Below are 26,737 nucleotides of genomic sequence, written 5' to 3'. Positions count from 1 at the left end.
ATTTTGATTACTTTTGTTTTAAAGAAAATGAAGCTTTATAATTCCAAATCTGTAATGTTTCCCTTGTTACTAAGAGTCAGGGGAATGTAAGACTCAACTACAAAGCTCAAACGTCTCTCCATTGCATGAATAGTGTCTTTTTTGGTACTGAAACACAAAATTAAAGTCCTAAAATTTCTTATAATCCGATGTGGAGGGGTTTTTTAAATGTTTTATTTATTTATTTTGAGAGGGGGCAGTGGCAGACAGAGAGAGAGAGAGAGAGAGAGAGAGAATCTCAAGCAAGCTCTGCACTGTCAGCATAGCCGTGGGGCTCAGGCTCACAAACTGAGATCGTGAGCTGAAATCAAGAGTCGGATGCTTAACAGACTGAGCCACCCAGGTGCCCTGCAGATGTGGAGTTGTTTTTGTTTTTGTTTTTGTTTTTGTTTTTGTTTTTGTTTTTTAAATTCTTGGTTATTTGCATTTTATTAGAGCATGTAAAATGCAAAAGAATAGGTAGAGAAATAAATATTCACTTCCATCTGAGCATGTCATATCTTCCCCATCGTCAAAAGAATAATACAAATCTCACAATCTTCTTGTAGATTAAGATAACATTACACTCATTCCTCCTAGCATTTGTCGTGAGATGTGTTGTAGGAGGAATTCCTGGTCCTGCTTGACACCACATGTCCATAACAAGCCTAAGTAATTACTCTACTGTGTACCTTGGGAAATTAGATAAGAGCTAAAGTTTTACCAGAAAAAAAAGTGGGTAGAGTTAAAGTATTCTAATACCTTGGAACTGTTTAAGACCAGTTGTTAGCTGTGTGACCCTGAACAAATTATTTAACTTCCCTGAGTCTGTCTAATCCTCTGGTAGTAATAATAATACACCATCAAGAATTCTTGGAAGAATTAAACAATCAGAGCTTCCCACAGAGGTTGGCCAAGAGTAAATATACAAGCAAGATTAGTTTCTTTTTCTTAGATTCTGGGTCTGTTTTCTTCCTAACATGTATTGGAGGAAAAAAAAAAAGTTGATTATATTTGCCATCCTTGTTGCTTTTCAAACTTTTGGTTTAGATGTTTATATAATTTTATGCTGGAAAGAGGAAGCTCTCCATTTTTGATTTATGACTGTCACCTTTGAAACATAATCGACAAAACTAATAGTACTGATCTATGATGTTTTTGAAAACTTGCTGGCTCACTGATGAAAATTCCAAAAGCTCTATCACATATATCTAAGTATGCCTTCAGACCCTGACTATAGAAATATATCTAATAATACAGTTAAAAGAGGTCTATCAGGTGCTTAATTGTCTCTTTTATTTGGTAAGACACACATCTAGTATTTGCCTGTTCTCAAACAGTTTGAAATGAACAGTTTAAAAAAGAATCATGTCACACTATACTGGGAAAGCAAAAGGATATAATTTGATATGATATCTTGGCAATGACAAGGAAAGATAAAAGTTGTCAAATAAGATTTTCATTTAGAAAGCACTATTGGACTTTCTACCAATCATATTACATCTCTTTATGTCATTCCCTGTATTCCATTTACTAATCTATTCAATAATATAATAATAAAAATCACTGAACAATATAAACTCTTTATTGGAACAAAGTTATCACCATAAGATCAAAGACTGGTAAATACAAATGGGCTCTAAACTCAGATTAGACTTGTAGAATAGAAATGGACTTCATAGATTCCGACCAAAACTGAATAGATTAAATGCCCACAGGAGGGCCACACACCTGGAGGCAGACCTATGCAAGTGCCAAGAGCGAGCCATCGACAGAGGATCAGGAAGAGTTGGAGCCCATGAAATGCAGTGACAGATGCTGGGTCAGTTTTGTCTGAGTGGGCAATCAGTACTTGGGAGGTCCTGCCAAAGGTAGCATGCCAAGTTCTACCAAGTGACTTAGGGTCTGGCACCAGGTAATCAGCTGAGTCTGGATGTGACCCATGTAGGTGAGCTCCTGCTTATTTTAGGACTTCATGCCTCCCCAGCCAGACAGGTTATGAAATTAGAGATTAAAATGAAAGAATAAGACAGCCACCTAAGAGCCTGTATTCTGAGAATGGGCACATACTGGGAGCCAAGTCAAAATTCTAGACCAGATTACAAAGTTAAACCAGAAGGCAGCAACGTTGATTTTAGAATTAATCGTGTGACCGATAGTCCCTTAAATGCCTTCTCTTCAGGGCAGAAAACTGAGGCAGAATACTAAGCCTGTATTTAATTTTTTTCCCCCAAATCTGCTGTTTGGGGGATGTGAGGGACTTTGCAGGGAAGTGGGGTAAGCCCTTAACTGAGCTGGGTCTCACTTCTTAGTTTAAAGCATTGCCACACAAGTATAGGGTCCAGAGAGCAGCAGCATGGGCATTATCTGGACATTTGTTAGAGATGCAGAATCTCAGACAGCACCCCAGACCTACTCACACAGATTCTGCATCTTAATAAGATTCTCCGCCAATCCCTATGCACATTAAAGTTCAAGACACATTGTTCCAGAGAGTACTCTATTGTCTGAAGTGGTAGGAATCCTGAAGTACAAGATGGCACTCACATCCTGTGTGCTGTGAGATTTGGCTGCTCCAGGGAATTTAAACAGGTGGCATATGGTAAAGATTACCACAGAAAGGGCCAGAGGTTGGATACCATTTATTCAAGAATATACATAGAGGTGACGGAAGAAAACTTGTTGATTTGGCTAAATTCATAGAGAAGGAAATAAAAGTTTCCTCTGGATCCCATGTTTTATGCCACTTAACATCCTGTCCTCCACCATTGAGGCAGTACACTTTGCATTAGGGGGAGAAATACTTGGAAAAAAAAGATGCAATTCTTCGTGAAGAGTTATTCCTGAAGGCGAAAATATTTCCAATGTCATCACATACATGTGCATTTGTATACACGTATATACATAGGAATCCCTGGTTGTGTGTTTCTGCATCTACCAAGTATATATAAATTATAAGTTTACCTTATGTTCTCCATGCCAGTATTTCTTCAACATTCACTGGTGTGGGAAAGTAAATCTTGGTATACTGCTTATTTATCCTTAAGTATTTCTAGCTAAGGATTAAGAAAAGAAATTGAAGCGTGGCAAAAAGTTTCTTTTCGATGCTTCCATTTCATGTACAATACTTCTGGATGTCTCCAATAAATATCTAATATATCCAACTTCTTTTTTTCAAACTAGGAGCATCCCACTATATACACATTGATGTCTACTCTTAAGATATCACTTCTGGAAGTATAAAGGGTAACTAATATGACTTAGACCGATGAGCATCCACTTGAGTGCTGTAAGTCAAATGAATGCTATTTTTGATATATAGATTCGATTACAACCCTTTGAAAGGAGGCTTTAATATAGAATAATAAACTTAAATAAATGTCTGTTGAATTATTAGCATCAGTTATGCACAAAAGTGTACTACTAGTAAATTCAGCTAGGTTAATTGTGACTTCACCATCCAATTACTTATTTACTTAGAAGTTGTGGGAAATTATTTAGTCCATGGTTTCTATCCACCAGGTGAGCCACTTTCAGTGAGGAGGACTCCAGGATTTGTGGTGCAGTAAGAGAGAGCAATGTTATCACATTGTGGGCTGCTTCATTTTACAAGGAAAAGAAAAGGTTCAAGGTATTCTCTCAAATAGCAACTTTTATCAAGAATAATTCAGATTTTACAAGATCAAGGAAACACATGATTTATAGATTTGGGACACAGATATCTAGCTATCTGGCTGGCCTCTGAAATGTCTATACTTCCTACCCCTTTACCAACCTAGGAAGAAAATGAACAGTTTGCACACAGTTTTTCCATGATAAATGTCTGAATGTGTATTAATTATACTACAGAAAATGTTTCAATTGGAATAAAACTGGGGAGAGTTGTGAAGGCTTCTTTGAAAATAATGCCAATTTCCTATAAGACATATAGCAGACTATCCATTTGTGACAATATGGTGCCTCTTTCTTACCATCTAATATCTATTTTGAATCCAGAGGAGTTTATTTATAATAAACTAATCGATATTCTCTATTTACAGGAATTTAATTTCCTAAGAAGATTCTCACTTAAACAAGAAAGCATTTTAGAAAACACTGTCCCCAAAGCAGCATAACATTTTAGAAAATATCTACTCAAAAATGTAATTAAGAGGGCAAATTTAAGAGTTTACATTTAGATTGAGTTACTCATAAAATATGCCATTGAAAAAAGTTGCATTTCACATAGCGATTAAGCGTTAGCATCTTGGAACACAGTAACAGGCAATAGTTGCTGAACACCATTATGTGCCACGCGCTTTGTTTGTATTTCCTTATTTAATTTTTACTATAACCTGAATAATGAAATGTTTATAATTGCTAGAAATGTATGCAATACAGTAACAGAACGCAGAGTGTCAATAAGGAGTTTATTATCACAAAACACAAAATACACAGAGATAGGGCATTTCTGGTGTGGAATATTTAAGCAGCCCAGTGATGCCATCAGGAAAATAGGTTTCTCCCTAACTTCTGGTCTCTCATCTTCAGTATGCTGCCTTCTCCTTCTTAGCCTTCCTGTGTGGGTTCCTTTACCTTCCCAAGATGGTCATTATATTTCCAGGAAATATCTCTCCACTGAACTGAATCACAAAAAGGCAGGATTTCTTTTATGGATCTTCTTTCACCCAGAGGAGAGTATAGATCTAGAAGGTATTATGTTAAATGAAATGTGAGACTGAGAAGCAAATACCATAGGATTCCACTCATAAGTGGAATTATAAAAAAAAGAATAAACAAACAAAAAGCAGAATCAGACCCATAAATACAGAAAATAAACTGATGGCTGCCAGAGGGGAGGGAGATGGGGGGGTGGGAATGAGTGAAAGGGAGAGGGAGATACAAGCTTCCAGTTATGGAATGAATAAGTCATGGGAATACTTATTATAAAGGCACAGTGTAAGGAATACAGTCAATGATGTTGTAATAGCCATGATAGCTACACTTGTGGTGAACATAGCATAACATATCAATTTGTCAAATCATTAAATTATACACTTGAAACTACTGTAACATTATGTGTCAACGATACTCAAATTAAAAAAAAAAAATAAGAAAACAAATATATTCTAGGAGCCTTCCACTTAAAGCTCATTGGTCAGATTTGTGTCACATGAGCCTTCTTTAGTCTCTAGCAAGGAGAGTGGAATTGTTGTGATTGGTCTAGATTAATAAGGCTTTAGGTCTGGGTTAGAGGAGTAACTCCTTCATGTCATACAAAGTGCTAAAATATCGAGACTTGGTTAACAAAGTACAGTGGACAGTGGATATTGAGTGGAGCGCAAAGCACGTATTTTCTGCCACATTAATCCTACAACAATTTTATGGTATAGAAACTAAGGCTCACAGGTTTAAGTAAACTTTCGCACAGCTAATATCTAATTGATATTGAATTGTTGATATCTGTAACTGCCTCCAAAATCTTCCCATATAGTCATAATTTTTTATTTGTTTTAAGTATTAATTGAAAAAGCCTGTCCCATTTTAAATTTCTTAATGTTTTCAAAACTATGAAGCTATGGGAAAAGATATCAGTACACATCAAGGGAAATTGTGAATGGAAACGTATTGCAACCCATGCAATGAAAATATATTATCACTACTTTGTCCTTTGGATAGTATCCTTGACAATTATCAATACTACAAGATTAGTTGAAGTGATTCTTAGGCAGGACTGGAGAAAACAGAGGAGGCAAAGGTGGAGGTGATATTTTCCTGATTCTAAAAATCTCAGATCCCTTAGGACATCTTCATCCACCATGTGGTATTTCTCTAAGATCAGGCTCATCTAGAAGGAAACACAAGTGAATTATCTGTACATTTAAAGGTGCAAATAAAAAGTCTGGGACACTGAGAAAAGGAGAGTAGACATTCAGATTCCTATGTATGTTATAATCAGGAACATTCCAGTATTTGAGCTAAAGCTAATGGGGGACAGACACAATGCTGTACAAGAGATACTGACCTGAGATCAAAGAAACCCGCTTCCCACTCATCAGCTCTTTGATGTTTCATCATTGTTCATACCGTCTCCAGCCTTCCCAGTGTTAAGTCACTCTCCACAAATATATTTTTTTTGTATAAAGTAATGAATCCTAAATTTGGGAGGAAGGCATAAAAGGTGCACCTGGATATCCTGCTTACCTCAAGTACTCAAGAGTATATTATTTATTTTGACAAACTTTTCTAGAAACTCTGCTTTCTGTTGTGAGGGTAAATGAAAGACACTAACATTCCTGGCAAAGCAAATAACATAATTTAAGGCAAGCAAATGTGCTGTATGTTGCTTTGCCAAAAGTACTGAATTTAACCATCCAAATAAATAACAATAAAAAAAAATCTGTCTTTACATTTTAAGAAGCAAATACAGTCTGCACATCAAGTCTGCACATCAAATGTCTGAATTTCCAACATTAACTTAAGGAAATAATAAAATAATATGCACTTTCTTCATACAAACTTTCATAGACAAAATGGCTGTGCATTTCTGTTTTAATGGATTCTTCTAGTAATAGGAATATGGAAAAGCAAATCTCACCTCTTCCCATATTTATTCAGTGTAGTTTACCAAAGCACAATGAAATTGTTTGAAAGTGATTTTTCTGGACAGTGTTAAACTTCTAGAAACCCCTGATGTGCAAAAAAAAAAGTAAACATATTTGAGCTTTTTCACAAATAATCAGCAACTACAACATTTGCTGCGGTTCTTTCTGTTTTGCTGTAACTCTACAATGTTTTAAATTCAAAAGGTTTCTGCTAGAATTGGATTATGATTATTATGCAGGAGCATATCCCAGTATAAACAGCTTGCTTGGCATTTACATATTGCTCCCACATGCTTCCATATCTGACTTCTCGGTAAGTCAGAAGCACATATTTTATTATTATGAAAAGAACACAGTTTTTTTTTTTATTTACTATAGAATCTTGGGTTTTGACAAACAGAACAATCCAGCACCATAGAGTTTATACGGCCAAAACTTGAACCGATAATAATGATATGAACGTACAGAGCATGTAAATATTTCAACCTAAAAATCTGTATTGTTAATGCAAGACCATCAAATGTTGTCCACAGTGAATTCAGAAATTCCAGCCTAACTAACTACTTTTATAATAGTGAGGGTCAACCAGTGAGCAGAAAGTGAGAACCTAAGCAGCTTTTGTTAAACCTCCACGGAGACATTGAGCCTCTCTCTTCCGGTAGTGTAAACGTGACAAATCTTACCCCATCTGCAGCCACCATTGAAGGAAGTTCTATATCCCACGACTGAAAATCACCTTCCATTCCTCTATCATGGTAAAACCAATGCCATAAAGTCATTGCAAAAGACAGCCAACAACTTTGTTATTGTAATGGGCTTTTCCTACAAGGAATAGCAGACCAGTGTTTTCTCAAAGCAGGTATATACATCCTCAACAGTGAAAGTAACTAATATATAATAGAGTTTCTTAATGTTTCATGCTGTTCTGCTGTTCTCATGGAAAATTCTAAACTGTCACGTATAAAATATTGCCAAACAACCCTAAAATGCCCAGGATGTGAGAATCACTTCCAATTTTGCTTGCCTCCATTCTGGTCATTTATTTCCCTAAGCCAGGGCACGCTGGCCTTCCTATTCCTAGATATCTAACAAATTAAAATTACTAAATGATTGGTGAGCGACAACTCTCACTCAATCAACAAAAACAGAACATTTTGGCTAAGGCTATTCAAAAGATCAAGAGTTTTTGTTTTTATTAAGAAATGAATATTTATAACAATTCTACATCCTAACCTTTTTTTTTCTTTTGTTTTTTCTGTAGGGACAAAAAATGTCTCCTTTCCTTAATGTCATCCAAAAGTATGTGGCCTTGTAAATCTGCCCTAGAATAAACAGCCTAGGTGGGGAGTTACAAGAGGAGAAGTTAGGGCATGGCATATCAGAAGAATATGCATCATATATTGAGCATCAGTCTTTCTACCTAAGTCGTTAACTGTTTTGGGTGCAAATGTTTCTCTATAAAGAATCAGATGTTCTTTCTCCTTCCATTCCTCAAACATGGTAAAACCAGTGCCATAAAGTCATTGCAAAAGACAGCAAACAACTTTGTTATTGTAATGGGCTTTTTTTTTTTTAACAATGGGTCTAGCAGGTGGCATGTGGCGATGGCTGGGTCTCTCTCCATCTCCAGGGTGCCAAGATGTCCCTCAAAGTTTCTGTGGGAGGAATTTGTTGGTGGGATTTGGATTGTAAAGGCACGCGCAAGCATCTGCTGCCTCCCTGGTCTCATTACCATTCACACAATTAACTCCTGTGGCTCTTGGCTCAGCAGCCAGAACCAAGGACTCAATTTTACTGCCTCTTTGACAATGCTCATTATCATTCATCTGAACTTAAGAGTTCTCAGGCTTTCAGCTCAGAGGAAAGTTTTCTCAGGAAAATAGATCACACACAGGAAAGCCTTAGGAATGGAGAGCAAGGAGCAGAAAAATGGCTGAGGACCTAAACTGACACCTGGGAGGAACTGAGGTTCTGGAATGTGGAATTTTAGTTCACTTCATAATGGCGTGTCACATCTTTCAAGACTGTATCCTATTTCAAAGGCCTACGTTTGATCTCCTAATATTTCCGTTAAGGAACTATGATTAGTTAACAACAGTTGTTTCAACTATTCTTATTGATCCCAGCTCCAATTTTGTATCCTGGAGAAGCTTTGGTCAAGACTAAAACTCTGTCTCCAAAAGGGTGTTGAGGCATTTTCCAATAGAGATCATACAGAGTGTTTTGAAATGCAAGGAAGGAAAGATTCACAAAAGATAAGACAAAATCAGGCATGCCCATATTTGTAAAGCCTCACTCAGTCTGATTAATCAGTGTTAAATTGCATAATTATCAGGAATGCTACCTGAAAATGAAAAATGTACTGTCTCTTTAACCACTTGTCTCATGATAAATATTCATAAACTGCAGTTATTAACAAGTTTATGTTGGGCCAGATCGAGGTGATAATGTATGACTTCTTTCTAGCTTAAATAGCACAAATCTGTCATCTATTGACATGTAGACTACAAAGAGGTTAAAAGAAAACCTCCTTCCTTGTTACTAAGCGATATAAAAACCGCACCTTCTCTTAAAGATAAAACTTAATTTTGAAGAAGAAGCATTAAACCAGTCTGGCTCAAATGGAGTAAGGCTGCTTTGTTTGAAACAACAAAAGAATGATTAGGCTGTTAAAAGCCAGGGAAGCTGTGTTATGTGGTGAACGCCATGGAGCCCTATTTGTACTTTTATGGAAAAATCAGCTCGCCAAAGAGAAAGTTTACAAAGCTATCTCTCTGCAATAAGTAAAACTTTATTCCAATGATGACAATTGGGAAGATTATAATATTCGTCATATCACTATCATTTTTTTTTTATTTATTGAGCTTTATATTGTCTTAGTAAGGGGAAACCACCTTACTGATCTTGATTATACTGCTTCTCCTTGGAGTTCCACAGGCAAAACATATAATTTCATCTCCCTCTCTCCCTCCCTCCCTCACACCCTCACTCCCTCTTTCCCTCCTTAAATACATACATACAATATTTATATTACATATTTAATACATATTTATATTATATATGTAATACATATATATTTAATTCGGCATTAGGAATAAAGACATTTTCTTTAAGATCATAAATTCATTACTATAAATTTAAGTTACCTAACTTTATATACCATTTTATATTGCCTCCAAAATGCACATTTTCTCAAGTATAACACAAGAGAAAGTAAAATAGAAGTTTAGGATGTGATATAATTCAAACTCACCCTCATGTGAATGGAGAAAAACAAAACCCTCACACTAGGTACTCTAACGCTTATGGTTTGTTAGAATTCAATTCATGTTTGGAAGATAGGTAATATGTAGTTGAATCTGCAGAAAAAGCATTGTTTCCAGGCTGCCTTGACAAAATAAAAGTGAGTATCTGAATTCTTCATATCCTGTCTTTTTTTTTTTTTCAACGTTTTTTTTTTTTTTTTTTTTTGGGACAGAGAGAGACAGCATGAACGGGGGAGGGGCAGAGAGAGAGGGAGACACAGAATCGGAAACAGGCTCCAGGCTCTGAGCCATCAGCCCAAAGCCCGACGCGGGGCTCGAACTCCCGGACCATGAGATCGTGACCTGGCTGAAGTCGGACGCTTAACCGACTGCACCACCCAGGCGCCCCACTTCATATCCTGTCTTGATAGAAGTGATAGCACTCTACTAAGAAACTTTACACACCTAGAATTTCTTCCCAGCTTAGAACAAAACGCTTGGAGTTCCTTCTGTACACTAGAGTCCAGTATAAATCTCTGGTGCTTACAGAGTCCACATTGGCTCTCACAGTAAGCTGTGGACTCCAATCCTGACTCTTTATTCTGTAGACTCATGGTTGCAGACTCTATTAAAACTTAATTGATGTTATTTACTTCTGGAATGCTGGTGCCCATATGAAATGCTGTTTGGTTTGGAACTTTTGTATCCCTCTTCTTCCCCATCCCAGACCTTAGAATCTTGCCCTTGTACCCTCCAGAGTTCTGCCCCAGTGTATCTGGAGCCAGTCTTGTCCTGCATCAGGAGGGATGTATGAATGTTGGTGCCTACCGCTAACTGATACTCTCTTGCCTCTGACCCTAAGCATGGTCCTTGGTTCTATCTGAACTTCTTTCTTATACCTGATGTGTCCTCTGCACTTACTGTCCCAATTCTAAAGTTGACCTTTGGAGCCTCCTTCGTCTTGCTAGTTTTATTCTCCTACCGTTCCAAATCCAAATTACTCAATCCTGCTCCAGACTTTTTTGGTTTTTGCCTTTTTATCAGCTGGTGAAATTCTGTGAGGCTGACATTCCTTTGGGAATATTCCCTGGAATCCTCATTGTTTGCACCACCTACCCATGAAAGTACTAACGATCTCACTTTATGCTGCCAAGAACTCATCCGATGGCGGATCGTGGTCTACTGCCTGACCCACTGGTGTTCTGTCCACTGCACTGGATCTTCCCTTCTGTGTTCTGGATGAGCCTTCTAGAATTCGCTCCGCTCCAGTAAGATGCTTTGTTTATAGATTCTCTCCCCTCATGGTCTTGCGCTGTGTGGTTAACCAAGCCTTATTTATCATGCTTGCCTATGTCCATAACATAAATGAGATTGTAGTCATATTTCTGTTTGCTAATGCACTGCAGAAAAGGTGAACTTTATAGAAACACACGCCAACTACTTATATTCTAGTTTAGGTATTGCAGAAGTCTCTGGTGTGGAATATTGTTAAAAATAATAGAACACAGGCACCTATGTTATCAATTCATATTTAGATTTTCAAAAGTAATACATTATGTCTTATCTTTGCGAATCATGTTCCTAAATTTCAGGTGTCATGTTTTATTGTAACTAAAGTAAAACAAGCAAGAGTATATCAAGTCAATTTCAGTAATTGGTTAAATAATTATGCCGAAAAAATAAGAATTGGTTGTCATTGTTATGGCAAAAATACTATATTTTCTCTAAGGATTTTAATATGAGTGTAAACATACACATATAGATATGTGTGTTTACATACATATTTTTATAAATTATGTAATGGTCATATATCAATATAACACTTAAAGGAAATCTAATGACATACAGCCACATACTAAAATATAATTAAAATAATAGAGTGCACTTTCTCTCCAGAGTTATAAGTTTGACAACATCCAAATGTTTACTGAAGTGTTTTCTAAAAAGCATATGCTCCCAGGCGCATGAGTTAAATCTCTGAGCAGATACAATGCATAAAGAAGCAGCTGGTATCACCTCTCACAAATTAAAAATATACAAATTTTAATATTTTCATGATGAGATTTGGAAGTAACCAAATTTTCAAACTCTACCATACATACAGATATAAACAAATGTTACTTGATTCTTTATGTGTGAAAAAAATATCACTTTCCTTATAAAAAATAAAACATAAACATTTACCTAGGAAAAATCTGTGTATGTCTCTAACAAAACTGATGTGCTAAATTTAGTTTGTACGTGGAATATCTACAGTATACTCGTGTTACTAATCAATGTTAAAATGCTATATTCACATTTTGCCTTTGAGTGCCCTTTTAAAACCATCACGTTATTAAGATATTGTTTGACTGTTTTGCCCTTACAAAAGTCCCCTTAAATCATGGAATAAGGCTGTTAAGCAAATGTAAAATAAGTCAACCATGCATTGTATGGCATATGGGCAATTTCCATCAAAGAAGTTTGTATGTGGATAAAAGTAAAACTCTATAAAATGGGATACTGGGGTATAAATGGATTTGGAGGATAACTATTATAAATGCTGCACCAGTCAAATCCCTTAAGGAAGTTGACTATTATTCCTAAAGTTTTTATTCTGTATCTTGAAGATGTACAGAGTAAATAGTAGCACTTTTTAATTTAAATAGTAGCAGTTAACTGATTTAAAAAAAAAAAATCACAAGATGGAGACATTTTGTATTTCATTCCTCAAAATAGTGTTTTAACTTAGCTATTTTTTAAATTATAAATAGAAGATTGGTCAATGAGGTTTTTTTTTAATGTTTTATTTATTTTTGAGACAGAGAGAGACAGAGCATGAGCAGGGGAGGGGCAGAGAGAGAGGGAGACACAGAATCCGACGCAGGCTCCAGGCTCCAAGCCGACGCAGGCACAGAGCCCGACGCGGGGCTTGAACCCACAAACTGTGAGATCATGACCTGAGCCGAAGTCGGACGTCCAACTGACTGAGCCACCCAGGCGCCCCAGGTCAATGAGGTTTTTGATGAAAGATTGTTTTATAGAATGGATGACATTGATTCAAAAAACCTTCTTCTGCTCAGGGTCATGACAACCTACCTTATTACCTCGGCTTCTCATCTGAGAGTGCATGAGCTTTAGAGAGGTACTTGGTCAGGCATTCTCTCCTTGGTTAGACATTAGAATCATCTGAAACTACTGGTGCCTAGATTTCACCCTCAGAGATTCTGACTTAATTGGTTTGCCTTGTTTCCTGGCTATTTTGAAAAATTCCCCAGGTAGCTGTAATATGCAGTGAAAGTTGAGAATTATTTGACTTTTTCTAATAACAAGAATTTGACTCTAAAGATTATTTATGTATCTTGCACGAAATATTGAAGCAACTAAACTGATTTCTGGTTTGGTGGCAAAATTTGTGTTACTTGTCTGCCTGCAGATTCGAGGATAGCCATGGAGGAACCACACAAGGAATGCTGGGCCTAATTTGGAAACAGAAGGGGAAGGGGTGTGAGCATCTTCAGGAGCTAGAAGAGAGAGTGAGCAGGTACGTAATGCAGGGAGACAAAGATATGGGGAGGTGACTTTTCTCAACCTTTTTCTACTTTACAATCCACTGTCTTCTTATGATTCACATAAGAGTACAAATTATGTATAAATGATGGTATATTGGAAGGAGAAAAACAACAAAATGCCAGCATTAAACGATAGGTATTTCCTGGCCTGTCTTAAAAAAAAAAAAAAATTGGAAAAAGACCCTGGCTTTAGTGATTCTCTAAAAATGAGTAGCTTTTTGACCAAGAAGAAGTCAGGACTCACAGGTTCATAACTGATGTGACACATTTCCATGCAAGCGTTCTAGCAGTATGAAAATCAGACCAGTGAATCTGGCTTAAAAGTCACCTTCACTCTTCCTGAAAAAGGAACTTCCAATTCAGAGACAATCCTGAAGAGAAACGGTGATAGATGTGTTACAATACAAATGTTACGCTTTAAATAATTTAAGATGTTACGAAGTGGGGACAAGGAAAGATTCTCTGAGACAAAATGGGAAGCCACATGTCCCTATCGAAAACATGTATTTAAGTGCAGTTCTTTTCTGAGGAAACTGAATTAGGCAGTCTGTGTAAGGGAGATGAAATATCTAACCAGGCCAGGTGAACAGGGGTGGCAGAGGGTAGAGTTTTAAAGGGTTAAAGAGATTTCTTTTTTCCTATCACTATGGAGGAGTGCCTGAAAGACTCTTTAATACCTTTGATGTGTGCCAAGTTACTTGGGTAATGTGAAATTGATACTTCACTCTGGGGCTCAAGGACTAAAATTATTAAACATTCATTTTCCTCTTAAATGATGTATTATGGACAACAATTGACAGAAAAGAGAAAGGGCGAGTGTTAGAAAAAATATAGAGGAACACAATGAAAGTAGAGGCATGATATGAGAAAACTAGAAATAAGAGTCTGAGGGAAGACTTTGGGTAGACGCCATGCTGAGGGGTGGTCTGAGTCACCACAGGCTTTGCCACTGGTTTGAGATTTGAGCTGCAGACCAATTAAATGTGAAGAGATGTTCACATGTAAAGAGATGTTACTCTCTTTCCGCCCTAATTTCTTTCACCGGTTTGCATTACAATTATTTGACTAGACCAATGAGTCTATAAGTTGGTCAATTAAAATTAAATTCTTAGCACTTCATTTTCTAGCCAATAGTTCTCTTTATTGAATGAAGTAATTACCTACCTTAAAATGATTTTTATAAAAAGCAAGTCACTAAATGACAATAATACAAAATAAATTATTTCGAAAAGGCCACTTATCGCAGCACTATTATAATCACACACACACACACACACACACACACACACACTCAATGTAAAGTAGAAAAAAACACAAATACTTACCAATTGTGTACTGTTGGAGTAAACTGCGGGGGGAAAAAAAACCCATCCTGTGTAAGACTACATAGCTGGATGAGTAGCCATTCCATGAAGTGACCATCAGGATATGGAGAAAATTAGATAGACTATGCTGCAGGTCATTTGTGAGGTATAATCCACAAAGTTTCAGAAAGCTTATTGATGGAGGAGAGGAGAATAGGGTGAAGGTGAGTGAGAAGGATATAAGCTGAATTTCTTTGCCTTCATCCTATGCATATGTTCAACTTTGAAATCATGTAAATATACTTTATCATTATTAAACAGAAGTAAAATTTTAAAATATTTTAAAATACAAATAACATGAAACAAATGACATAAATATGTATATAATATTTTTGAAATCACACACACTCATTTATACATATATTTCCTATTTGGGTCACTGAAAAGACCTAGAATCAATGACCAATCCAATAAGGATGAATTCCTTTGATGCCCTAATTGTGGTCTTTCAATAGTGTTTTCTATTGAAACAACCTAGGGTTCTTTGGACAGATGGTTACTTCTAGGTCTGAGGTAGGAAGTGTGTAAGATGACCCTGGACCATATTGTCATAATGGAAAGAAAAAGTGTCAGCAAAGTCTTGAGGGATAATGTCTACAACTCAGGAGCAAACTTGAATAGGCCCTCAGTAGCCAAAACTGGAATCATTTGAGCATTGCTAAGAATAATACATTTGATGTTTTGAAATACGTTAAAAATATTTAAATCCATACATTCATAATGACAATAAAAAAACTTTATTGATCACCCTTAAACATGCTAAAGAACCAAATGTCTTGTACCAAAAGGGAAACAATTGGGATTTGTCCCACTTTTTGTAAATAACCTCTGATTCTTGTTAATCAGAGTTGATATGGAGACTGTTTTAAGGAGGTATTCTATCTGATAAAAGAAGATATATGTTAAAATTAGAATATCGTCATTTCATCCATAATGAAATAAGGGATGTACATAATAATCATCAATTTCTGATACAAAGTACAAAAAGACAACCAGAGACATTATACGCCTCCTGATGGGACTAACCACCACTGCTTAGAAAGTAGACTTGCCAAAACAACCTAAAAGGAATCTGATCATTCTCTGGATTACCAAAATAGAGAGAATGACACTCCTGAAGACACTGTTGGGATACAATCAACAAATCCCAGCATGTGAGAAACTAGGGGAAAGATAACCTGGGTCTTCAATGAAAACTTTTGGTAAAATTATTGAGAGGAAGTGGTGAACTTCATATTAAAAGATATTTCAATTAACCATAAAACATGGCCCTTCTTTTTATTCACATTTCAGAGAAACAGAGTAAACTTTTAAAAAAAAGAAAAAAAAACTGTTGGGAATTTTTATCATATTAAGGAATTATTTGTTTAATATGTGATGGTAGTATTATGGCTAGGTTTGATTAAGAATCCTCCCATGGACACAAAATCAATTCAGTAAAAAAGCATCACTTCAACCCTTAGAGTCTTTTTTGGTAAGCACCCTAAACGATAATTTCTACAAAGTTAATTAAGTATCTGGTAATAGTCACAAAAAAACAAAAAACAAAAAAAAACTACCTACTTGCACAATGAGGAGCACAAAAAATTCGTTTGCTTCTTTCAGATGCCACTTAAGCTTGTAGATTATTGTTGTTGTTTTAATCAATAAATCAATATGGCAATATGCAGTGCCAGTAATTCAGAATTTGTTCCAAGCAGTGTGGTTTTCTGGCAACTGTCCTTCCTGAATCTGACGTACAATCTGAAAGTACTAGGAATTTATAATCTCTAATTGACTTATATGCCAACGACCAATTTTTTTTTTTGGCTGTTGGTACCCATATTTGTGCTTTGGTGGGTAGAAGTGAAAGCTTAGATATTGTGTAGTTAAAAGGTGGGAAGTAGATCCCAGAGAAACCATAATACATGAGAGTAGAATGGCAAATGATAGCTGAAGCATATTCATTATCAGTTAAGCTCCCCTATGGTCTTTCATCTGATCACCCAAGGTAATGAGTTTATAAGACATCTGTTTCTGTTATTTCCAGATATTTACATTTTTATGAATGCCTAAACGAATATATTTATACATATTTAAATATATATGTGTGTACATGGGTTTGAAGACGTGTGTGTGTGTGTGTATGTGTGTGTGACAGAGAGAGAGGAGAGACATCTCACAATGGTAAGGAAGACAAATACTCTTAGATTTTCCTGGGTTTCAATCCCAGTTCTGGCTTTGGCACTCAATTAGTCATGTAGATTAGGCCATTTACTGATATTCATTGATTCTCAGTGATCTATCTTAAGAAAGGGGTACTAAAATCCCAACCTCATACTTTAACAGTAAGGATTAAGTAAGATTATGAATTTATAGAATCTAGCACAGTTCCTGGCACCTAGTTGGCACTCAGCAAGTGATGAACTAGGTAAATTAGGATGAGTTATTTACATCCCAATTTTTTTTTAATAAATGGGGGCACCTGGGTGGCTCAGTCGAATAGGCGTCCAACTTTGGCTCACTCAGGTCACAATTTCGCTGCTCACGAGTTCGAGCCCCGCGTCAGGCTCTGTGCTGACATCTCAGAGCCTGGAGCCTGATTAGGATTCTGTGTCTCCCTCTCTCTCTACCCCTCCCCCACTCATGCTCTGTCTCTCTCTGTCTCAAAAATAAATAAACATTAAAAATATTTTAAATAAATTATTAGGGATCACAATATAGAAAGAGACTAAATGCATGAAGGAGAGGGTTAAGTTCAGAAGAGATTCTTCTCAATATTGCTACTTTCTCTGCTTAGATTATCTTTATTGAGCCTGGAAAATTCTATTTCAAACCACTAGTCCTGAAAGAAGAGTCTAGAAATCTGTGAACACGCTTCCCACCCCCAACTAACAGTAGTACTTCATAATGAAATTTACTCTAGGTTTGTCATAAACCAGGACCCTCAGATTAGAACTCCCTCAAATATTTCTATAGGAATATACCTGCTATGCAACAAAGTGCCTCTGAGAACACAAAGTTCAATACCTGGTCCTATATTTCATATGTCATAAGATATACACAATTTCTGGAACTATAAACATTCTGTTTACAAATGATTTAAAAATATTTTAAAACAGTGTCAGCGTTATTGTCATTATTTGTTTTAATGTTTATTTATTTTTGAAGGAAAGAGAGATAGAGCATGAGCAGGAAGAGGAAGAGAGAGACACAGAATCTGAAACAGGCTCCAAGCTCTGAGCTGTCAGCACAGAGCCTGATGCAGGGCTCGAACTCACAAACCACAAGATCATGACCTGAGCTGAAGTAGGTCGCTTAAAAGACTGAGCCACCCAGGTGCCCCTGTCATTATTTGTTTTAGTTTCCTTCAACAAATTTGATTCATTATAATGAAAATACCAAACATGATGATAAACAGTCTCTGAAAAGCTTAATCTTTCCTTAAAAAAAATGTTTTATTTAGACTACAGCAATGTTTCATAAATTGTACTCTTGCAACACCTGTACATTTTTATCATATGAGCACTACCTGTATTATTTTTACAAACTAGCATTTTGTTCAGACTGACTTAATATTTCCACTTAACAATTTTAAAAAGGAAATTTTATATTATTACTAAAAACAGTGGTGGAAGAAAGAAATGGAAAACCCAATCATTTGTCACATGAAAAAAAAGTATAACCAGTGAAAATAGTTCATTATTTTATTTTATTTTATTTTATTTTATTTTTTATTCATTTTTTGAGAGCAAGAGAGAGAGAGAGTGAGAGAGCACAGCAGGATCGGGCAGAGAGAGAGAGGGAGACACAGAATCCCAAAGCAGTCTCCGGGCTCTGAGCTGTCAGCACAGATACTGATGCGTGAACCCGAACCGTGAGATCATGAGCTGAGCCAAAGTCAGACGCTTAACCACTGAGCCACCCAAGTGCCCCAATAATCCAAAATAAAAGATGATCAAATCAATGTCCCTTCATTGTGGACTTTTATAAGGCCTTGTATAGTTTCATACCTTAGTCACCCTTCCAGCTTCTCATATGATTGCTTTCCTTCACTTGCTTTTGAAGGACACTAAATGTCATTCAATCTGTTGTAGTCTTTATGATTTCTCATCACAGGGCCTTTGCATTTATCATTACCTCTACCTGGCTATCCTTTCCTCTTCTCTGTATCTAGTTAATGGTGATTTATTCTTTATACTTTAGTTGGAGCCTTGCTCTTTCAAAGTCATTTCTGACCTCTCTGATCAAGTCAAATTACCCTATTACAGATTCTCATTCTATTTTAGCTCTTGTCAAAGTAGTGATTTTTTTATTTGTTTTTATGACTATTTGACTAATCTCTCTCCCATTACCTTCTAAATTTTAAGAGGTCTGTGATTATGAATGGCTTTGCATTGCATTTTGTCTCTAGCAAGTGGCATCATGCCCAGCCCACATGTATTAAATAAATACGTGTATTTTTTTATGTATTAAATAAATGCATTTCTATCATATTTTTAAAAACATAAAGAAACAAAATTGTATATATACATATATTTAACATAACATATAAAATATAATTTATATATTTTAAAATAACCACTCCCTTTACTTCTCTTACTCTGTTGTTTTCCTCACTCCTAACCATATTGAGTTTGGATTTGATAACCAGGCAAATGACAATTAGATATGGCTTTTGAGATACTGCAATATTTTTTCCAGAGAAAGGCTTGTTTGCTTTCTCAGGGAAGACAAGGATAATCAAGATGATTGTATTATTCAGTATTTTGATTTTCAGAGTTCTCAAGCCTGCCAAATTCTCCCAGGCAATGCCAGCCATTTCAATACTAGTAATGCACCATTATTTTCAGATCAGACGTCTAATTTTGACATAAAGGGTCTAGGTTGTATAGTCAACACACAAATCACATAATCATTGATATAAAAATGACAGTTCCCCACAGACCACCTAAAATCATGTATTTCCCCGATGGTGAATATTGGAATAAAGGATAGTTTTCAAAGTCATATTACTTTATAATCATGAAGATTTCATGCGTACAAGGTATGTCCACATGTTATGTGTTCTTCTTATCCCCAAAGTACTAAAAGTTGGGAAGAGCAAGTGTCCATATTCCCATTTAATAAATGCTAAGCCTTAGCAAAATGGCCAAGATTTTACTGATATTTTATGATAGCTTGTCAGGTTCTAAGAATTATAACTATCTTAGAATTATAGGGGTCTAGTTATTAATGCAATAGTTATTAATGAAAGTCAAGGAACTTTGAAGTTGGTACTGAGAGGAACTCTGTATAGACAAAAATTTTGAAATGTAGTAGTAGAAAGAGTTTTGTTACAAAAGAATCCAAAGTACAGTGTACCAAAGCTTTCAGTGAATGATAGGCAGTGATTGGAGTATGTGTAGATAGAAACAAAGAAGACAGACAAGAATATAATTTGTAATCTAATCAAATGAAGTAAACTTCAAAGAAGAGTTTCTCAAAAGAGGGAGATGGGGGCGCCTGGGTGGCTCAATTAAGTGTCTGACTCTTGATTTCGGCTCAGATCATGATCTCATAGTTTGTGGGATTGAACCCCTCATAGGACTCTGCACTGACAGCATGGACCCTACCCTCTCTCTCTCTCTCTCTCTCTCTCTCTCTTTCTTCTACGTCCTTCTCCTCCTCCTCTTCCCCTGCCTCAAAATAAATAAAAAAGCAATTTAAAAAATCAAAAGAGGGACATTAGTGGTAAATCTCAGTAGGATCTGAGAGAATATTGAGATAACCTCCTAATCAAATGTTACCTCTGACACAGGAAAATTATGATTCTTGACTTAAGGTATTTATAAAAGAATCAACAATTTTAAGGAAAAAGTCAGTATTAGTTATGCCAAGAAAATTCAGGGATCATCCAATGAAATATTTCCCTGTGATATGGGAAAGGGCTAGAATAAAGAGGGTCACAGAGAGCACAACTTCCAGCAGTGGTCAGCAGTGGTCCTGAAAGTGACAGGAAAGTAACACACGGGTGAGAACCTCTGTACTTTTTTTTTTGTTTGTTTGTTTGCATGCTCACATCTACTGAGATTCTGAAATAAAATCAACAAAGCTATGCTATGGTATGCTATTGTAGTTATATATTTGAATTCAAGGAATAAAAAAAAATATTGCCAAATGTTGTTTCTATGAAAAAAAATATTGTGTTGTTCCATACAGGATACTAGAAGATAGGAGAAAGTAGTGGAATTCAACAAAATTTGTTCTCCAATACCATCGTCAAAAGGAGAAAGTGGCAGAAGGAAAAAAAAAAAAAAGGAACTCCTGGATGAAGAAAACAAACAAATAACAAAATCCAAACCCTGAGAAAGTGTGGTAAACAAGGATTGTCCTGGTTAAATGGTTATTTTATTCCTTTCCTCTTTTTCATCATGGAATGCATGGAAAGTAGATGGTTTGAAATACACTGAGAACACAACTTGATTTTTCTCAATATGTGTGACTCAGTCTGTGCAAGGCTCAGGACCAGACTTTTGAAGATACATATAAATGAGGCTCCATAAGCATTTGCTATAGCAAACTGGGATGAGACGTGCATAAGAGAGAAACAGAAACCATAAATGCTGAAGTGGGCCATAGTTGGGAAGTGAGGCTATAGGAGCATAGAGGTTTAATTTTTCCTAGAAATGTCACCGATGAATGGATCTGATGGTACCTAAACTGGGCCAGGAGGATTGTGCAGACTATGTGTAGTTGAAGATGGAACAGAAGGGAATCAGCATGAGCCCAGGAATATTCAGATGGGGGACACCTTTCAGGGAAGGTGCCTTCCATGGAGGAAAAAATTGGCAATTCAGGCCAAAGAGAAAATATGGAAGGTCTTAAAACCTTCTAAATAAACATCCAGTTAAAAGGCATGTGCTTAATATCGGTCGCAAACTCCTTTACAGAGCTTCTGAAAACTTTTGCTTCTCACATGCACGTGCCCATTCAGGCGACATTTTGCACACTGTTTCAGGGTTTCAGAGGAGGCTTTGAGCCATTACTAACTTCTGATTGTAGGCGATGGGAACTAAAAGAATAGGAAAGTAAGACAATAAAGTGCAAACAGTGTTGGTGTTCCATGTGAATCTCATCATCACCAATTAGAACTCTGAATACAAAGTGGACTTAAAATTCTAATGGTAATTCGCAGGTGTGAAAGGATTAAAAACGCTTCTCTGCAAAGGGCTATACAACTCCCAGGATAGTAAACCTCACATATGTGAGCACATATCCTTGATTGTCTGTATGACAAATAGCAGCCCCCCTCTGCCCTGAGAAGTGCACTGCTTAAAACAAAAGAATATATCTATTTTGAAAGCTGAGAAAAATGACTGGGTTTTGTTCCTCCCATGTTATTTGCATAAAGGGATTTTTATCGCTCAGACATTTCTTGAATTAGAAAACAGCTTTCACAGATTTTACCCTTTGAAAATGACAATATCTAATCTCTTCGCTTTCAGGAGCCAGGCCTGCAATGCCAAATACCTTAAAAGGGGAATAGTCAACTATTTTTCACAGATCCTCTATAATAGATGAAATATGAAATGAATTTCATGGAAGTTGAACACCCTGGAGGTTATTAGTTTGCCATAATATATGACATTATTCTGGCATCATATCATTATCATTATTATTTTCTTGTGCAACCAACCTAAAACATTTGAAAAATTTATCAATTTTATCATTTATGGATCTTAATAAAGAATGTGTGTCCTTTTCTTAAAACCATTAAGCTATGAAAGACATTTATATTTTATTTTAAGTTATATGTACATGCACTGAATTTTTAAGATATCAACTTAAAGTATACTGGGAAAAAATAATCAATATTTAGTTACAAGATACAATTATCCTTAGAAGACAACATGTATTCAATTAAGACACTAAATTACTGATTATAAAAATGTTTGATAGGGGCACTGGGTATCTCAGTCGGTTGGACGTCCGACTTCAGCTTAGGTCATGATCTCAAGGCTTGTGAGTTCGAGTCCTGCGTCGGGCTCTGTGCTGACAGCTCAGAGCCTGAAGCCTGCTTCGGATTCTGTGTCTCCTCTTTCCCTGCCCCTCCCCTATTTGCTTTGTCTCTCTCTGTCTCTCTCAAAAATAAATAAACATTAAAAAAATGTTTGATAATATATGCCTGTTATATCAAGTGTTTAAAAAATGAGTAGAACTTTCAGGTCAAATGTAATCATAATGAAAGATAATTTTCTAGCTATTATGTGGTAGTGCTACGAACATATATTTTAATGTTAGTATGCATGTACGTATTTTTCTTCCCCCAGCTCGATGAGAGATTGCATATGTATATTCAGTCTCTTAAAGGTTAAATTTCGAAATTCTCTTAAACATTTTTGAACAAGCTTTAGCCAATTTTAAAAGTTGGGAGTTTAGGGGCGCCTGAGTGGCTCGGTCGGTTAAGTATCTGGCTTTGGCTCAGGTCATGATCTCAAGGTTTGTGAATTCCAGCCCTGCATCAGGGCTCTGTGGTGTCAGACCAGAGCCTGCGTGGGATTCTCTCTCTCCCTCTCTCTCTGCCTCTCCCCCGCTTCCTCTCTCTCTGTCTCAAAAATAAATAGACACTAAAATTTTTTTTTTTTTAATATTGGGAGTTTAGGATCTTGTCTTTTATTAACAATTTTTCCCCAAAAACCCTAGAAATCAGTATTAAAATGTAAATAAAACACAACTGTACAGGTTTATTAAAACTAACAGAACTATGCACGTGAAAGGGTGAAAGTAATATCAATTAAACCTTAATAAATCTGAATTTAGAAAATACTGTGCATAAGGAAAGGGATAATGTAAAACCTTTTGTGTATTTTATTTAAAAATGGTAATATTGTTTATAACTCTCAGTGTAACCATGAACTGAAGACACTTTTCTCAATGAAACAACATCTTTCCTAAAGAGTACAAATAGAAAAAACTTAAAATTCTCCATTGCTCTCTATTTTTTTCGTATGCTTTTTTTTTAAATGTTGACTTAGCATTCAGTTCACTACAAGAAAAAACAAAAACAAAAACAAAAACAAAACAAAAGCCACCAGCGCATTAAAAATTAAACAAATACCTATTTGGGGGGTTTCTGGTAGGAGAGGTCAAAGAGTTTTCTTGATATATGTACTACATTTTCTTGTTTTTATCATTTAAAAGATTAATGGTTATTTGTCTATTTAGCTAGCAGATGGGAAGTGATTTTGCAATGTTCTATATTCATCACAGAGTGACTGCTCATTCTTATTTTCCTTCTATTTCAGAAGAAACCAAAAGAAAAAGAACTTCCATTACATCGGTGCTAGTTTCATTATTGTGTCATTGTCAGAACTTTTACACTAATCCTAGATATGAGTCTATGCACTAGGTAGCCACTAAAATAAGATACATGGCCTTGTATGGTATCCAGCAGTCTGTGTGATCCTACACTCTTACTCCAAAGAACCTGATACCCACAACTCCTGCCCTTGCTGATCCAGCCTTCCCTCTCACAACTTTCGATTATATGCCTTTTCTGCTAATCTCCCATTGTTCCCACTGCTAGCCACTTTCCCTGTCTTTTTAGATAGTTTTTAGACAAGACCTTATTCTCCAATTGCCAGTGGCAAAACTAAGACCAAAGAATTAATGTTCTACAATGGGTCCAAGGAGTGTGACTACTTTCAAAAGGAAAACAGTGAGTTATCTCCCTTTCTCCAACCATATCATAAGAAGGATATGCATGATCCGGGCCTCTAGATTTGATGTGAGATGTTTGTAAACTTTCCATGGCTTCTCTAACTATGGAGAGAGTAAGAGAGATAACGATCAGCATTCAAATCACTAAATATCCAACTCCTCTAACTCAGCTAGGAATAGCGTGAGATTGCTCCGCAACTCAAGAATAGACATGATAGCCTGATTTTCTCCTTCTCATGTGTTTCTTGGCTTGAGCTCCAGGAGACAACTCTCCCACAGCTCTCCAAACCATCACCTATCCTACCTTTAGGTGAGGAAGGTCCTATTCCTTTCCAAAAAGCATCTCATAAAACATTTTTGTTACTTAGGCAACTTCATGTTCTCTATTCAAAGGAAGAAGAACTCTTCATGATGTATGTAAGGAGACTCTAGAAAGGAGGAATCCATATTAGAATGTGCCATTGTCCACTTACCTGTTGCCTCATTCTTTTTAAGGGCCATGCATTGTTTTTAAGTTTATTTATTTGTTTTGAGAGAGAGAGAGAGAAAACATGTGGGGGGAGGGGCAGAGAGCGAGGGAGGGGTGGCGGAGAGAGAGAATCCCAAGCAGGCTCAGCGCTGATAGTGTGGAGCCTTACTTGGTGCTTGAACCCATGAACCGTGAGATCATTACCTAAGCTAAAATCAAGGGTTAGATAGATACTTAACTGACTGAGCCACCCAGGCACCCCTAGTGCCACACATTTCAAATTAGTTGAGACCATACTACCTTTGGTCCTGAAAGTCACTTTTATATCAGTTCCAGAACAGGTATTATTTAATGGTAATCTTTTTTATTCCATGTGTTAGAAAATATTTTCTAGTGCATTATTAATAAATATGTTGCTAAATCCAAGAAGACTCCATTTAGCTATTCTTAAAATAACATATCAAATAGCTTTAGTGTGAATTTAATTTGAATCCATATGAAGAGATATGCTTTTTGAGTATGTGATCTTACAGTGGGATAAATTGCAATATACCAGTTTTTCATTAGCTAACCCTTCGTTCCTAGGTAAAAAACACTTACGAAAATAAATTAGATCTTCATCTAGTAACTTTACATATACTATTTAATTTATTCCTTAACAAAACCTTATGTAGTAGATGCTATTATTCATGTCCATTTTAGTGTATAAGAGATTGAGGTGGTGTTCTGTTAAGTTACTTGCTCAAGGGCAAGCAGATAGTAAAAGCCTATATTTGGATTTGAATCCAGACCTCTTGCTCTTAACCATGAGTGAATTCACTTTAGCAGATGTCCATTTTTTTAAAGTTTTTTTTTAATGTTTATTTATTTTTGATAGAGGGACAGAGACAGAATATAAGCAGGGGAGGAGCAGAGAAAGAGGGAGACACAGAATCCGACGCAGGCTCCAGGCTCCAAACTGTCAGCACGGAGCCTGATGCGGGGCTCGAGCTCATGAAGCGGCAAGATCACGACCCGAGCCGAAATCAGGCGCTTAACCGACTGAGCCACCCAGGCGCCCCTAGCAGGTGTCTGTTTTAACTGAGGCTTTTCCTACTTTGTGTCAGACACCTGAGTGGATTGTCACGACTCAGTTTTAGTGGAGCCAACCAACCCTTGCTACCCATCCCCTTGTCATCTTACTCATCCATGAGATTTAAAATAGATCCCACCCAAAGATTTCCTGCCAAAATGTTAAGGGCATAGAAAAATTATCAATTACTGGATGGCCCAAAAAACTGACAAAGAGCCACTGCGGAATAGAAACAAGATTTTGAATTATTAAATTTTTCGAATTCCTAATCAGAAGCATGTCTATCAGTGAGATTTAATATAGGCCTTCTGAATTTTTGTCCCTCATTCCTGAAAGAGAGCTCATGGATCTTTCATCGACTTGTCATCACATACTTCAAAAATTATACTTAAGAACTGTGAGCTTGCAAAATATCTCAGTTTTAAAACTTATTATCTTCCTCCATATTACAACGTCTGAAAAGCAATATCATATTTCCAAGGGTGAGTCACATCAAAAAGCAGTTATTTATAGAGGCCATCCCTCATGCCATTCTTATAGATTACAGCTTCCAGAGAAAGTACAAACTTTGTCCCTTGTGGTTTAGAAAACTACTTTCTGTATATCCTTGAATTTTTTTTTATCTTATCCCTTTCAGAATACTTATAATTTGTTGTTGTTGTTGTTTTTAATTTTTTTAATGTTTACTTTTTAGAGAGAGAGAGACAGACAGAGACAGAGAGAGAGAGACAGAAAGAGAAAGAGAGAGAGAGA

At 36.3% G+C, this 26,737-nt stretch overlaps 1 long non-coding RNA gene across 1 annotated transcript; it reads right to left on the bottom strand.

Annotated features, from left to right (window-relative positions):
* Nucleotides 1-4,474: 4,474 nt before the first annotated feature.
* On the bottom strand, nucleotides 4,475-24,822 carry LOC125164925 (uncharacterized). Its single transcript, XR_007151874.1, has 3 exons — nucleotides 24,748-24,822; nucleotides 14,724-14,893; nucleotides 4,475-4,703 (listed from the first exon to the last, which is right to left on the bottom strand). It is a non-coding gene; the product is annotated as an uncharacterized LOC125164925 (long non-coding RNA).
* Nucleotides 24,823-26,737: the final 1,915 nt, after the last annotated feature.

Source organism: Prionailurus viverrinus, chromosome B1, assembly GCF_022837055.1.
Source record: "Prionailurus viverrinus isolate Anna chromosome B1, UM_Priviv_1.0, whole genome shotgun sequence".
Taxonomy (NCBI): domain Eukaryota; kingdom Metazoa; phylum Chordata; class Mammalia; order Carnivora; family Felidae; genus Prionailurus; species Prionailurus viverrinus.
Note: the sequence above shows the minus strand (reverse complement) of the source record. Positions and strands in the feature narration are given on the sequence as shown.